The sequence below is a fragment of the Stegostoma tigrinum genome, chromosome 5 (assembly GCF_030684315.1).
Source record: "Stegostoma tigrinum isolate sSteTig4 chromosome 5, sSteTig4.hap1, whole genome shotgun sequence".
Taxonomy (NCBI): Eukaryota; Metazoa; Chordata; class Chondrichthyes; order Orectolobiformes; family Stegostomatidae; genus Stegostoma; species Stegostoma tigrinum.
Window position 1 is genome coordinate 118,435,456 of NC_081358.1, and position 17,394 is coordinate 118,452,849.

The following is a 17,394-nucleotide window of genomic DNA, read 5'->3' on the forward strand; positions in this document are numbered from 1 at the left end:
TTCCATAACCAATGGGTCAGATTTAAACACTGCAGTTCTGCCACATCTAGTCATCAGTGGTGATGGATAATTGAACAACTTACCAGAGGAAGCAGAACCACAAATGTCCCCATCCTCAGTAACAAAGGAGTCCAGCACGTCAGTGCAAAAGATAAGGCTGAAGAATTTACGGCAATCTTCAGCCAGAAGTGCCATGGGGATGATTCATTTCAGCCTCCTCCACTGGTCCCCAGAATCACAGATATCAGTCTTCAGCTGATTGGATTCACTTCACATGATATCAAGCAATTGTTGGAGGCACTTGGAACTGCAATGGATATGGGTCCTGACAAATTTCTAGCTATAGTGCTGAAGACTTGTGCCCAGAACTTGCTGCTCTCCCTAGCCAGCTGTTATAGTACAATTACTGGCATCAATGTGAAAAATTGCCTGGATATGTCCTGTATGTAAAAAGCAAGATAAATCCAAACCCAGCCAATTGCCACCCCATCAGTCCACTTTTGATCATCAGTGAAGGTGTCATCAACAGTGCTATCAAGCAACACCCGCTCAGCAATAATCTGCTCAGTGACGCCCAGTTTGAGTTCCACCAGGTCCACTCAGCTCCTGACGTCATTACAGCCTTGGATCAAACATGGACAAAAGAGCTAAATTCCAGAAGTGAGGTGAGAGTCACTGTCCTTGATATCAAGGCCACATTTAATCATGTGTGGCCACAAAGAGCTCTAGTAGAACCTCTCTTCATAGCTCCTCAGTTGTAGGTTATTCTATAAGCTACAAGAAGAGTCTAGAAAAACTCAGGTTGTTTTCCTGGAGTGGCAGAGGCTGAGGGGAGACTTGATAGAAGGCTATAAAATTATGAGATGCATAGATAGGGTTGACTTTCAGAATCTTTTCCCCAGAATTGAAATGTCTAATACTAGGGATCATACATTTAAGGTGAGAAGGGGAAAGTTCAAAGGAGTTGTGAAGGCCAAGCTTTTTTTATGCAGAATGGTAAGAGTCTGTAAGGCGCTGCTAGTGGTGGTAAAGGCAGATATAACAGGTTTTTAAGGGGCTTTTAGAGAAGCACATGAAAATACAATGAATGGAAGGATTTAAAACAAAGGCAGGCAGAAGGGTTTAGTTTAATTTGGTGTCATGTTTGGTACAAGATCATGGGCAGAAGGGCCCGTTCCTGTGCTGTACTCTGTTCTATCTTCTACGTTCCATGTTCTAAACCCTGAGCCAATCAGACCAATGGGGAAAGCTCTCTGCTGGTTGGGGTCATTGGTGGCACATAGAATAATGGTTGTGATTTTTGGAGGTTAGTTATCTCACCTTCAGAACATATGTGCAGGAGTTTCTCAGGTTAGTGTCCCAGATGCAACCATCTTTAACATCACCTTCCCTCCATCATAAGGTCAGAACTGGGGATGTTCACTGATGATCCTGCAGTGTTCAACACTATTTCTGTCTCCTTAGATACTGAAGCACTCTCACGATCATATGCAGCAAGGCCTGCACAATAGTGGGACTTGGGTTGACATGGAGCAAGTAAGAATTGTGACACACAAGACCAAGCAATGACTATCTCCAAGAAGAGAGAATATAACTATGGACTCTTGACATTCAATGATGTTACCATTATTGAATCCCTCAATGTCAACATCATGGGGGTTACCATTGGCCATAAAATAAGCCAAATTGATCATATAAATACCGTGGTTAGAACAGCAGGTTAGAAGCTGGGAATTTTGCAGGAAATAAATCACCTCCTAACTCCCCAAAGCCTGTCCACCATCTGCAGGCACAAGCCAGAAGTGTGATGGAATATTCCCACTTGTCTGGATGGGGGTCCAGCTCCAACAACACTCAGGAAGCTTGACACCATCCAGGACAAAACAGTCCACCTGATTGATGCCTCATCCACAAGCATCCATTCCCTCCACCACTGATGCTCAGCAGCAGCAGTGGGTACTATCACAAGATGTACTGCAGAAACTTTCCAGGGCTCCTTCAACAGCACCTACCCAAAGCACGGCCATTAGTATTTCAAAGAACAAGGACAACAGACACATGGCAACCATGTCACTAATCCATCTGCACAGGATACTTTTGCATGGGCACATCTTATTGCTGTTAGCTTGCTTTCTCAGTGCTTACCAGCTTTAGTGTTTACTTTGTGTCAGTGAAGAAGAGTGTCCTTGCCTTTCTCAGTGATAACTCTTTGTTGACTGAGGGCAAGTGAGAGGGCACATTCCCTATCCTGCAGCATCTGAAGTGGCGTGTAGATGACAGAGAGGTCCAGACAATATTGAGCATTGTCATCCAGCTCACCACAAGATGCCCCAACATCTAGATTGTTTGATTAGTGTGATCAAAAATGGGCAGGATGAATGCCACAGAACTTATTCAAACTTATTCAGCTTATTATCTCTCTCAACCATGCCGATCACTTCAATATATCACTAGCTAAACATAGCGCTATCATGCGATAAACTATATTTAATTCAAGACAAGATCTTATTCTCATTAGATTTCCAAGAGGTTTTCTTCTATCTTACTGGATCAAGCAGGTCCAGAAAAGAGGTTGGTGGCAGCAACAGTGAGCAATATTACAGTGAACTCAAACAATGTAACGTGCAGCAGACCCATATAACATTAGCCCACAGAACACTTCACTCCTCACAATTAAACATCCATGTTCTCATCAATTACTTCTCTATGACCTTGAAATCTTTCTGCATGCTTTCTTTTCCTGAAAATTAGGAGACCGTGTTTATTTTAATAGCTTTATTTGCTTGTATGCTTATTTTTAACATTTGTTTATCTGATGTTTATTTGATTGCCTACCCTTTTAATGATTTTTGCATTTGCTCCACCTTCAGAAAGCTATCACCAGAGATCTCCATCTTAGATTTTTATTTTGCGTGTACTGGCCTGAAGTCACCTTTTGGATTTCTGGTCGATACAAAAAATACGATCGTCCATCTCAGGTTTTTGCAATATTGGCAGCAAGAAGACAAACCATTCCAATGGTAATTGAGAAAGCATGAATCATTAATATTTTAAGATAATAATCATGCTGCTGCACATTGTATTAGAGAGTTATGGAGTCATAGAGGTCTACAGCACAGAAAAAGCCCTTTCAGCCCTTTGAGTCCACACTAGTCAAAAACAGACACATTCTAACTTTATTTTCCAACACATAGGGGCTCCTAGTAGGGATATTTGTATCATGAACTGCTGAAGAGGGCTGGAGGGTGGCTAGGGTCTTTATCTAAGAACGGCTGTAAGGGGAAGCCCAGGTACTATAGACCAGTTAGCCTCACATGAGTAGTGAGTATGTTGTTGGAGGGGATTCTGACAGATAGGATTTACGTGCAAGGTGTAGAGCTGGATGAACACAGCAGGCCAAGCAGCATCATAGGAGCAGGAAAGCCTAGACCAGGCCCGAAACATCAGCTTTCCTGCTCCTGTGATGCTGCTTGGCCTGCTGTGATCATCCAGCTCTACACCTTGTTATCTCAGATTCTCCAGCATCTGCAGTTCCTACTATATCTGGATTTATGTGCATGTGGAGGGGCAAGAACTGACTAGGGATAGTCAGTTCGCATGGCTTTATCCTTGGGAAATCGTGTGTGACAAACTTGATTGTGTTTTTTGAAGACATCACCAAAAAGATTGACGAGGGCAGAGCAGTAGACATTGTCTCCATGGACTTTGGTAGAGCCTTTGACCTCTGCAAGGTAGATTTAGTAAACTTCAGTCAAGTTATATCACATGGAATTCAGGGAGAGCTTGCCAAATGGATACAAAATAGGCTTGATGGTAGGAGTCAGAGAGTTGTGATGGAGGGTTTCAGACTGGAGGCCTGTGACCGGCAGTGTTCTGTAGAGTTCGGTGCTGGGTTCACTGTTATTTGTCATTTATGCAAACAATTTGGATGAGAATTCAGGAGGCGTGGCTCATAGGTTTGTGGATGACACCAAAATTGGTGGTATAGTTGACAGTGAAGAAGGTTATCTAAGATTACAGAAGGATCTTGATTAACTCGGTCAGTGGGCTGAGGACTGGCAGGTGGAGTTTAATTTGGAGAAACATGAGGTATTGCATTTTGGTAAATTTTGTTAAAGGATAACATCAGAAAGTTAATGGTAGGACCCTGGGTAGTGTTGTCAAATCGTGAGAGCTAGGGGTTCAGGTACATGGTTCTTTGAAAGCTGTATTACGAGTAGGCAGGGTGGTTGAGAAGGCATTGAGCATGCCTTCATTGCTCAGAGCACTGAGTGTAGGAATTAGAACATCATGTTAAGGTTATACAGGACATCGGTGAGGCCACTTTTGGAGTACTGTGTGAAGCTCTGGTCACCCTGCTTAGCAAGGATATTATTAAATTGGAGAGGGTTCAGAAAAGATTTAGTAAGATATTGTTGGGACTGGAGGATCTGAGTTATCAGGAGAGGCTGGATGGGCTGAGACTTTTTTCAATGGAGCAATCCCTCAATGAGGTTGAGGGTTGACCTTACAGACTTTTAGAAAATCATGAGGTGTATAGGTAAGGTAATAGCGAAGGTCTTTCCCCCAGGGTAGGGGATTTCAAAACTGGGAGGTGTGTTTTTAAGGTGAGAGGAGAAAGATTTAAGAGAGACCTGAGGGGCAATGTTTTCACACAGAGAGTACGTGAAATTAGCTGCCAGAGGGAGTGGTAGGTGCAGGTACATTTGCAACATTTAAAAGGCATTTGGACAGATACATGAATAGGAAAGGATTAGAGGGATACGGGAAAAATACAGGCAAGAGGGACTAGTACAGTTTGGGAAACTTGATCAGCATGGATGAGTTGAGCCGAAGGGTCTGTTTTTGAGCTGTATGACTCTATGACTCCATCTGGCCAATGTCCTTGAGCGCCTTGACATCACAATACTGTCTTTTCCTCTCTAATAGGCAGTGAATTCTAAATTCCCACCACTCTCTGGATGAAAAGAAAACTCTCCCCACATCTCCTTTAAACCAATTGCCTCTTGCCTTAGATTTGGCCATTAATTGACTCCCTGGTCATTGATTCCTCCACCGAGGCAAAGATTGCCTTCGTGTCAACCCTACCTATGTCTCCCAAAACTTTATACATCTCAATCATTACCCCATTAGTTTCCTTTGCTCCAAAGAAAACAACCCCAGGCTATCCATTATAAAACTGTGTGTGCTGGAAATCTAAAACAAAAACAGAAATTGCGGGAGAAACTCAGCAGGCCTGGCAGAATCTGAGGTGAGAAAGCAGAGTTGATGCTTCAGATCTAGTGACCCCTCATTGGAACTAGTAATAGCTAAGAAAAGATGCTATATATACTTATGATAGGTCAGGAGTTTGGGAGGGGTTGAAAGAAGTAAAAGGACACATGGAGATGGAGATGGAGATGGAGAGGAAGACAGTCAGGCAACAAAGGGATAAATAATGGTAAGCCAGGGAAGGAGAAAAGTTGATAAAAGGAACCGTAAGAGAGTGAAAATGGGTTGGCTATGCTAAAGTGACCCATTGTAATGACAAGGCCTGGGTATGGGGTTAGGTGAAGAAAGAGTTCAGGCCCTAAACCCATTGAACTCAATATTGACTTCTGAGGGCTGCAGAGTCCCCAAGCGGAACATGAGATGCTGTTCTTCCAACTTCACTGGAGCAGTAAGCCTAAGACAGAAATCCAGTCTGTCCAATCTCACTTCACAACCATAAGTCTCCAGCCCAGCCAACATCCTGGTAGATCTCCTCTCCACCCTGTCTATGCAATTAAATCCTTCCTAAAATGTGGATTCCAAAACTGCACACAATAGTCTAAATTGTGGCTAAACCAATGTTTCATACAGTTCCGGCATAACCTCCCTCCTCTTAAACTTGATGCCTCTACTAATAAAGGCAAGTATCTCATTTGCTTTTTAACCACTTTTCTACCCGTCCCTCTACATGAAGGGATTGTGGACTTATATACCAAGGTCTGTCTGATCCTTGGAACTTCCCAGGGTCCTACTGTTCATCATAAATTCCCCTCTCATTTGCTGCCACTATCCTTTCCTCATTGGGATCTGCAGAACCTGCTTGATCTGGTGCTGTAGAGAAAATATATGACATTATTTGAAAAGAGGAGACAATGTAATTGGATTCATACATTCTGGGCATGTTCAATGCGTACTGATGCCCTTATAAGGAGAGATGGATGCCAATATGACCAGGCCGCATGTTTCATGGTACTATCACTCACATTGGGCATGCTCATAAATGTATTACTCACCTGCTTTTAAAATACGACAGATTTTTTCAAATAAATTAATTACAGTTACATTTACACAACTTCAAAAGCAAACATATCTTTGAGAAACTTGGCAAAATAACAACCAACTCTATTTCTTATATGAACTATATCAATAAATGGATAAAGTAGGTTATAGGGGGATGGGTCTGGGTGGGATGCTCTGAGGTTTGGTGTGGGCTTGTTGGGCTGAAGGGCCTATTTCCACACTGTAGGGATTCTATGATTCTCTGAAACCAAGTTTAACAACTGGTTTATGAAGTCTTCCTGATGTTCCCACGGCTAAGTAGTCAGGTTTTGGCCCATGTTGTCTCAGTTCAGGGCTTATGGAAGATTCTGTTTATTTTTCTAAAATGGATAGTTCATGCTGTCATCTAGTAACATCTGACATGAATGCCTGAGACCAAACTGGGGAAAGATGGTGCTTTACTGTTTTTGCTTTCTTTATATTTAGAAGTCCTCTTGTACACAAATGAAATGTTTTTAAAATCAACAAATCACCATTGTATTTTTCATTTATTAACACCACCAATAAACCAACCATGTTTTACAATTGATTAATTTTTATGCGACACCTGTAAAGGGCAGTGTTGATGTTTTGTATGCTAAATCAGGCATTATTGAGTGAGAGTGATAATGGGAACTGCAGATGCTGGAGAATCCAAGATAACGAAATGTGAGGCTGGATGAACACAGCAGGCCCAGCAGCATCTCAGGAGCACAAAAGCTGACGTTTCGGGCCTGGACCCTGTCCATCATGGGCCTCCTGCAGTGCCACAATGATGCCACCCGAAGGTTGCAGGAACAGCAACTCATATTGCGCTTGGGAACCCTGCAGCCCAATGGTATCAATGTGGACTTCACCAGCTTCAAAATCTCCCCTTCCCCCACCGCATCCCAAAACCAGCCCAGTTCGTCCCCTCCCCCCACTGCACCACACAACCAGCCCAGCCTTTCCCCCCACCCACTGCATCCCAAAACCAGTCCAACCTGTCTCTGCCTCCCTAACCGGTTCTTCCTCTCACCCATCCCTTCCTCCCACCCCAAGCCGCACCTCCATCTCCTACCTACTAACCTCATCCCACCTCCTTGACCTGTCCGTCTTCCCTGGACTGACCTATCCCCTCCCTACCTCCCCACCGAGACAGTCCTCTCCACCTATCTTCTTTTCTCTCCATCTTCGGTCCGCCTCCCCCTCTCTCCCTATTTATTCCAAAACCCTCACCCCATCCCCGTCTCTGATGAAGGGTCTAGGCCCGAAACGTCAGCTTTTGTGCTCCTGAGATGCTGCTTGGCCTGCTGTGTTCATCCAGCCTCACATTTCGTTATCTTATTATTGAGTGAGAATTGATTTTCTCCCTTCCCTACCTCTCTCCCACCTTTGGCATCCAAATTGCTCTTGCCCGGCATTGTATGTAATTTCATGAATTGAAAATTCATTGGATGATTTAGTGGTGGTGGACAGTAGATGAAAAGTTACACAGGATGATTTGGTCATGTGAATAAAAGTCTCTGATAGAAGAACAGAATTAGTTGAGAACTCTGTCTTTATGCAGTACAAGTTAACAATATGTTGGAAGTTTGAAGCTGAGAGGTGAAGTCAAGCTGACAAAAAACGTATGCCTGTGCTCTGCCTAATCATCTTTTTAACGTCAGACTCTGAATTTTGAACTGATTCGCTGTCAGCCCTAAACTCGGTATCACATGGATAATGGTCAAAGTTTGGATTATCCCTTATTAGGATAATGTGATCTACATAAATACTTCTCATTTTCCCAACAATCTCAACTAAGTATCTTGTAGCAACATGAACCTCTCTGACATTTGCAATATCCCATTTGAGTGACATGTGAAGGAGGTTCAGAACACAAACGTGTTCCTTTCTGCAGAAATGATGCTCTCCTCTATTCTCTTCACTTCATTTTGTACAGACATTTCAGAATAAACTGTTTTTATTCAACTTTAGGAATCATATTTGGTCAAATTAAACTGAAAAATGTAGTCAATTTTCCCTTCATTAAGAACTCAGTGGATGAATACCCCATAGTGGAGTGTGGAATTGTTGTATATTTCAGTGGAAAATTAGCTGATCTCCATTTCATGCTGAAACTTTTAGTGCTTGGCTATTGAGTGCTTTCTTGATTGCTCTCACCGATCTTCCTGCTGTTCCAGTTAATACCAATGAATTTGGAGGAGGGACAATGCATATGGTTCTATTTCACTATGAAATTCTGGATTGGAACAGAATCAAATGGGGGCCATGATCTGAGGCCAACTCGTCTGGTAATCCATCAAGGGCAAAAGTCAGTTGGAACTTGTCTGTTGTCCTTTCAGCATTGATAAGTTTGATCCATATGTGTTGATCCATATGCTTGCATAGAATGAGTGTCAACAAGAATAAAAAAAATGCCAGAGATAATGGGAACTGCAGATGCTGGAGAATCCAAGATAACAAAGTGTGAAGCAAGTTCATCCAACTTCACACTTTGTTAAAAAAATGCCATTTACTTTTTCATAAAAGCCTATATACACTCATAAAGTCACACAGAATAAGATTCTTCAGTACAATCAATCCATATTGACCATAATCCCAAGCTAAACTAATCGCACCTGCATGTACTCGGCCCATATCTTTCCAACATTTCTTATCCATGTCTATCCAAATGTCTTGTAAAAATTGTAACTGTACCCGCATCCACCACTTCCCCTTGAGATTTATTCCACTTTTGTCTTTGCTCATGTCTTTTAAAATCTGTCTCCTCTTAAGTTAAAAATATGCCCCCTACTCTTGAAAACCCCCACCCTATGGACAGACACCTGCAATTCACCTTATCTGTACCTGTCATGATCTTATAAACCTCTATAAGGTCACCCTTCAACTTCCTATCTCCAGTGAAAAAAGTCCCACCTATCCATCCTCTCCTTATACCTCAAACCCTCCATTCCCAGCAACATCCTGGTAAATCTTTTCTGAACCTGTCCAGCTTAATAATATCCTTCCTATAACAGGGTGATCAGAACTGGAAACAGCATTCCAGAAGAGGTCTCATTAATGTCCTGTACAACCTCAACATTATGTCCTAACTCCTCTACTTAATGATCTAAACAATGATAGTATGCATGCTAAATGTCTTCTTAACCACCATGATGGCACTGTTGGAAATGGTCATCTCATCCATGGCCACGACTGAAGGGAGTGTTTGGTGGTTAACTTCTGAATGTGGTTAAATGATGCATTTATGAACCAACAGATAAAACAGAGACCAGACAATTTTGGCTGTGGATTTCATGCTAACTATTTCAATATCTGCAGAGAGCCGTATTGCTAGAATCTTGTCTCTTAAAGAAATAGGTATGACCGCTGAGTGACCTTTTCTAATAAATCCCCAGTCACATATTGTAATGATTGTGGAATAATTTCAGTACGTCATCCACACTTTGGTCAAACTCTGTCCAAATATTCAAAGTTTTTTTCTGAAAATCTTTCTAAAAAGAGGCCATTCTGAGAATCAGCTGCAACTTTCATTTTAGTAACTGGAATGACTTTAGCCACAACTCCCATTGTGAAGATTGTACCTTCACAGCCCAATTTTGACTTTCCACGTGACAATTCTTTTTTGAGCCACTATATTTGATGTTGCAGTGATACTGTGAGACGAGCACAGTCCATCATTGCATCCTTGAAACTGCCATTGCTATTTTTACAGACTTTGACTCAGAATATATACACTGGGAAATTATAATTGGAGACAAATGTGAAGATTCTACTCAACAAAAGCTGATGAAACTTTGATTCTGATGATACTTATCAACACTTTCTTTTCTATGTGTGCAGAGGTATCTGTGGTTATAGTACATGACACAATTGCTGTGTCTTCTTCACCTTCATCTATGAAGACCAGAGGAACATTGAACTAGGATTCCAAAACTTTGCATGTGTTGGGATTTCTTCAGCCAGAGGGTAATGATTCTATGGAAATCATTGCCATATAAAGCTGTGGAAGCTAAATTACTCAGTGTATTTAAGACATAGATAGATAGGTGAGGGGATCAAAGGTTAAGGGTAAAAAGCAGGAGAATGGTGTTGGTAATAGGGGATTCAGTGAAGTTACATCATTGAAAGTCAAGGGGCAAAAGTTAGATTTACTTCTTTTAGAGGTAGTCATCGCCTCTCACTTATGTGATCCAGCCTCACAACTGGAGCAGTAATTTAAGCTGGTACAGTGGAGATAATGGATTGTATTAAACTAATAGCATATAACTAATTAAACTCCATAACATGAACTATGAAAAATCATGATGAGAATCCAGCCATTGTATCAGTTCACAGCGACCCCATGGCTGTAACAGTGATATTGACGATAAATAAGTGCAATCACCAAAACTAGCCTAGAGTGTAAGTGCATCAGATGGATACTAGGACCACATTGCAGTTTGTTCACCTGAGTACAGCCATGGCTTTTAGAAGCAGTACGGCTCAACATGAACTAGTTGAAAATCTTCATAGCCTGAGCAGGTAACAAAGGCATTTTGTTCTTCTCAGTCTCAGCTGCTGACTGCATCTAATTTCTTTGCATTTTTATCTAATTTCATCGTCGGTATCTGTTGCACATCAGGTGGAAATTACACAGAGAAACCCAGAAAATGGGAGCAGGGATAGGCCATTCAGCCCTCTGAGCTTGATCCACCATATAATACAATCATGGCTGATCATCCAACTCACTACCCTGTTCCTGCTTTCTCCCCATGCCCTTTCATCCCTTTAACCCTACATACAATATCCAACTCCTTCTTGAAATCATACGATGTTTTGCACAGATTCACCACTCCCTGGTTGAAGACATTTTTCCTCAACTCAGTCCAAATGGTCTAGCCCGTATCCTTAGAATGTGACCTCTGGTTCTGGACTCTGCTGCCTTTGGGAATATCCTTGCTGTGTCCATCTAGTCTAGATCTGTCACAATTCGATGGGTTTCGATGAAATTCCCATTCATTCTACTAAACTCCAGTGAATATAGTCTTAAGCAACCCAGTCTCAACTCATGCATCAGCCCAGCCATCTCAGGAATCAGTCTGGTGGACTTTGCTGTCCTCCTTCCATACCACAACATCCTTCCTCAGATAAAGGAGGGCAAACCTGCCCACAATACTCCAGGTATGTTCTCACCAAGGCCCTGTATGATTGCAGCAAGACACCTCTGCTCCTTCACTCAAATCATCTCACTATGAAGCTCAACATACCAATTGCCTTCTTCACTGCCTGCTGCACCTACACACTTACTTTCAGCGACCGGTGTACAAGGAAACCCAGATCCCATTGCACATTCTGCTCTCCCAATTTATAGCTATTCAGAAGATAAGCTGTTTTTCTGTTTTGCTGTCAAAGTAGATAATGTTACATTTATCTGCATTATTCTGCAGCTGCCATGCATTCGCCCCTTCACTCAACTTGTCCAAATCATGCTGCAACATCTCTGCATCCTCCTCATAGCTCATCCTCCCAATCATGTCTGTAAATTTGGAGACGCTACATTTAGATTCCTCATCCAAATCATTAATATGTATTGGGAATAGCTGAGGTCCAGGAACTGATTCCTGAGGTACCCTACTAGTCACTTCCGGCCATTTGGAAAAAGATCAGACTCAAAAAAGACAGACAGCTAGATGGCCAAATCACGCTTTATAGAATGTGTACATTGCTGGCTGGGATGGCATTTATTTCCCATCTCTAATTACTCGCGAGGAGGCCGTGGTGAGCTGCCTTTTTGAACTGCTTCAGCCTATTTGGTGTTGGGATATCGACAAATGTTCAATGGACACACCATTTGCTGGGCATGCTCACAACGTATGAATCATTCCATCATCACTGTGCCTGAACCCTTCTACGGCCTCACCCAATTCTGAAAAGCCCCTGGGATTAATTGCTGTGCTTCTCCAATATCTGACCTCTTCTGCATCCCCAATTTCCATCTCCATTATTGGTGGCCATGCCTTCATCTATCCACACCCTAAGCTTGGCAATCTGTATTGAAACCACCTCAATTCACTATCTTTCTCCTCTCCTTTCAGGTGTCCCCTGTCTTTTTGACAAAGTCTTAGATCAACTGTCATAACAGATTTTGTGAGGCTTGCTATCCCATATTGTCTGAGTATGCTCATCCTAAGTTCTTTTGGATGTCTTTAACCACTCCAAGGCACTATATAAATGCAAGTTAGTTTTCTTGTTGCAGGGATGCAAATCCCTGATGTTTCCACCACTTCAGTTTGAAAACAAATGATTAACCAGTCTTCTCATTTCTTTGACCTTTAACAAATACCTCTTAATGCTGGACATTGGGTCAAAGGGCCATTGACCTGAAACATTGGCCCTGTTCTTCTCTCCACACAGATGTTGTCTGATTGACCGAGTATTTCTAATATATTCTGTTTTTATAATTCTTGATTCATAAGGGGATCAAGGATTATGGTGAGAAGGCAGGAGACTGGGGTTGAGAAACAGACGAACCATGATTGAATGGAGAAAAAGATTCGATGGGCCGAATGGCTTATTTCGGCTCTTGTGGCCTTCCAGTCTTAATTCCAGATTTCTAGCACCTAGAGCTTTGGAGAGTTATTCTTTTTGGAGCAGTGAAGTTGATAGAGATGTTCAAGTTCAGGAACTTTCTTTTCATTGAATAAATAAAGGAAGGTTGGTTCCACTGGCAGGAGAGTCAGTACCTAAAGTGCACAGATTCAAGGTAATTAGCAGAAGAACTAGAGATGAGATGAGGTAAATTTTTTGGCTTCTTAAATTCACGAATGCATGGTTTGAAAGGATTGTGGAATGACTTTTAATATTAACTTTCAAAATATAATTTAATAAAAACTTCAAAGTGGAAAATTTTCAGAGATTTAAGGTCAGAAGAATTTACAGGATAGTCCTTTCAAAGAGTTTACATAGACACAATGAGTCAAATGGCCTTCTTTGTTGTTGTATCACCCTGTGAAATGAGGCCAGTCCAAGTTATTCTACCAAGTCAGATTTGTATGTTTCAGTTTATAATTGTTATGCACTATATTGAAAACTGCTTGGAAGGTTCAACTTTTGAAGGTTGTGGAAAATGAATTATTTATCATTTTGTGGAAACATTATATATAGTTTCTTTCATTTAGATCTTAAAAGTTTACTATGGACTTTGGAGTTTGTTTGAACAAGGCTTCTTTTAAACACATGACCAACATTAACTTATGTGATTTGCTGTGATTTATCACTAACACATTAACTCAGGTAGAGTATTTCATTGCTGTTAACATCTGCTGGGGCTATTTTGAGCAATAATTGTTTTGGAGAGGTGCTGATTTAACCTGGTTCAGTTGAGTGAAACTCAATAGCCATTTACATTTGTGTTTAAGGGGATGCTTTTCCTAATAAATAGGTCAGAGAGACCTTTTGGAACAATGGCTGAATCATTTTTTATTGGGAAAGTGCCCATCCTCTCTGGTTTTTTGGGGGAATTCCTCACTGTGGATGGGCAGCAAAAAGGAACACAAAGAAAACAAGCAGAGGTTGCAGTTCACCCGCACAATGTGAACAAAATGCCAGCATCATGACCAACAAATATTTCTCAATTCATGATGGTCTACTGCACCCAGCTCCCATCTACTGGGACCGGGTGTCAATCAGGTCCTGCCTGGCTTCAAGCAGTGGCCACAGCTGAGTGCTGTCATGCTAAACGAAAGCTTCCTCTTTCTCGATGTCCTTATTCTCCTCCTCCCTTTTAGAATGCTGATCCCTTTTCCTCGGCAAGGCAGCATCTATCGCATTGCAATGGTACTGAGCCTTTAAGAGAGATGCGTTCTGTGCTGTTTCTCTTGCAGACAGTCATTGTCACCTGGTACCACACTGTCTGCTTCAGCAGTAGTGGGTAAACAGCTTCTGGGTTCTCCCTGGGTGTTTTTTTAGGAGACCAAAGAATTATGAATGGGTGGGGTCAGGGCTCAAACAGACCCAGGAAGGCTTTTAGTTTTGCTTTCAATTAGTGAGAATATTTTGGCTGCCTGCTGAAAGATGGTAGAGGGGTGTCTTAAATGTGAGGCTTCCTCTTAAAAATCACAAACGGCAGATTTTTTTCTTTCTTCTGAGAGGAGAGAGAGCACATGTGAAAATCACAACTGTTTTGCTGGATTGCATTTTTGCCCAAAGCTGTGTTAATGAGTTGTTGCTTGTACTGGAACAGTTGTTGATTAGTGGTTGAATAATACATTATCAAGTTAAGTATTTCAATAAAGTGAAAGTTATGCCAATATTTTTCCTGCATTTTAACTGCGTTGTAAGTGGATTTTAATTAAATCCTAGTGGTGGACCAATTGAATCACATCTGGAATACAGCACTTTACACTTGTCTTTAAATAAATATAAAAGTTAGGGTCTATATAAAAGTTAGGGTCTAAGCTACCTCCTTACAATGGCTGGGCTGGGGGAAGGGTGGGGGGTTGCAGCGGAGGGTATCTAGTCTGATCAGGTCCATAATTCGTTCCCCGCTCCAATTGTCCCAGGTGATGTGTTGACTCTACGCAGACTCTACTGCAGTGATACTCCCGTCCCAGTCCTAGGAATTGCACCTTCAGCTGGTGCTGTGGCAACTGAGTAACTATCGCATTACTTCAAAAAAGGGAATGTCTTCTGTGTTTTGACTCTGATCCCACCCCAGCCCACTTTAACCATTTCAATGCATATTATTGAATTCAGTAGATTCCATCATCATGGCATGTAGTGAAATGATGTTCCCCTCCTTCCACAGCACCCTGGGAATTCTCACAAGAGATGGGAAGGTTTTGGCCAACATTTATCTTTTTTAAAATCGTTGCCACTAACTTCTGCTTCATTGAGATTGGCTGATGTTCGATTTGGAAGCTCCAAAGCATAGTACCAATGTGTCTTTGACTAACATTTGAGGCCTGTTCATGTTCACTTTACATGCAAATTGGTGAAGAAATGATTGCAACAGAAATGTCACTGGAGTTTGCACAAACAGATTTGTCATGTCCTCACTGGGCTTCCTGTAGAATTCTACCATGAATCAATATTTGCCCATATTGCTCTGACCCCTATAAGAGTCATCCCGGTGATTAAACCTCATATAAACCATAAAGCATGTGATTGCAAACTCCCGTGGTGTTAATGAACAGATATATATACAGAGAGAGAGAGACAGTTTATGACAGGTTGGGTAAGCATGAAAGGCAATTAGTTTTGTTTCCTGTTCAGAATAATCCAGGAAGAGCAATTATTTAAAAAAATATACAATACTCAGAAGACATCAGGGTTGAGTTTTGGAGCAAGTTTAATTTCTCTCCAGGGAGAGTTCTGGGGCAATTCAGGGAACCAGTCACCTCAGCTGAAGATAACAAGGTATAGAGCTGGATGAATACAGCAGGACAAGCAGCATCAGGGGAGTGGAAAAACTGACCATTTGCATCTGGATCCTTCTTCAGAAAAGTGTCTAGAAAAGGGTTCTGAAGAAGATACATCAGCTTTTCCATCCCTCTGATGCTGCTTGGCCTGCTGTATTCATCCAGCTCTACACCGTGTTATCTCAGATTCTCCAGCATCTGCAGTTCCTAGTATCTCTGCTGAAGAGTTTAGTTTGTGAGGCCTCCAAGCCAGAAGAGTTTGTTTGGAAATCTCTAACTTATTAGAACAGTGAATATTTAGATTCCCAGATTTGTGAGAAGCTCATGTTGGCAGATTTGGAAAGGACTCATTGAATCGCCTCCACAATCCACGGCAAAGAAACTGTGGGCAGTCATTTGCATGGCACCCAGAGAATTGAGATAGGGTGTGATTTCTTTGGGGTTGACTTTTTAGCGGGTAGTGCCAGGAAACAAGTTGAAACTTGAATTTTCACTGTTCGTTATGAGGTCATGTTTGTTTTCTTCTTCACTTAAATTAGTTTGACTAATTGCTTCTTTTTAGGAACAACTCATTGAAGGAAATCTGTGGCCTTAAGTGCTGAGGTTTCAGTGACTAGCTGGCATGTTAACTAACAAAATAAAAGAAAATACATATGATGTATCAAGGCAGGTTCCATTCTGGGGTTTGACCTGTCCCTTTATGCCATCAGCTGGGATCATCACATGACTGCGTATATTACCAATTATCACATCTTTACTGGATAAATTTTGTCTTGAGAACAAACCAATCATTGTCTTTATTAAGAAACCTGGTTGATGGATCTTGTATAAAACCTGATCTGGATAAGGAATTTAAGTGGTCACCTTGGTAAAAAGTAAAGCCTACATAAGCATTGCCTTCGTCTGAGAGGACCACTCTCTCATTAGAGAGAGACAGACAACTGGTGGTGTTTTAACCTGAGGGTCACCACGCCTCAGAAAAGGGAAGAGGGTGAGAGGAGATTCTTGCATGGTAACTGTAGCTGGTGCAGGAATTGAACCCATACTGTTGCTATCACTGTTCATCAAAAACCAGACATCTAAACCAACTAACCCTCAATCTCAGTAACTGGAATAAAGTGCTTTCCTTTTATCTTGTGCTCCATATGGTGGTTGGACAAAAGTGATAGTTCACTTCTCCAATTTTAACATAACAAGGCAATCACTGAATCTTAGAAAATAAGTATGTGCATGTGCCAGTTCTATGGGAATCATGTGTAAATTAATAAGTTACTTCATCAGAAATTAGCCAAGAGCACCACTTGTTAAGGAAATCTCTTATTGAGCACCATTATGTAGCTGTGGTTGCCAGCACCTTCTCGTTAACATTTATACTGCTTGCAGAGTCACGAATGGAGCTGTGTAGGATGGAAATGGCATTAGGGAGCAGACAATGACTGATTCTGCACCAATGAAGCCTAGTGCAGCTGTTAATGCTGTTCTTTTGTCCTCAGGGAGTTCTTTTTTTTAGCCTGATTGCCAGACATGATTGAAAAGGTGTGAATCATTGCCTGGTGCTTTAAATTCACTATGTGACCTAATTTAATCGAAAGTGTTCCCAGTAAGAAAAGAATGCATTAACAAGTCATGGAATAGTCTTCCCATGAACTGCATAAAGAACCAATATCTGCATCAGATATTGAATGGAGCTGACTCTCAGGCAGAGACTCATTTTGTAAAT

General features: G+C 41.6%; 1 protein-coding gene across 4 annotated transcripts in view; it reads right to left on the reverse strand.

Moving 5' to 3' along the window:
* The window catches only part of LOC125451823 (melanocortin receptor 5-like), a 100,037-nt gene that overhangs the window by 42,146 nt on the left and 40,497 nt on the right, over nucleotides 1-17,394 (reverse strand). The window lies entirely within an intron of this gene.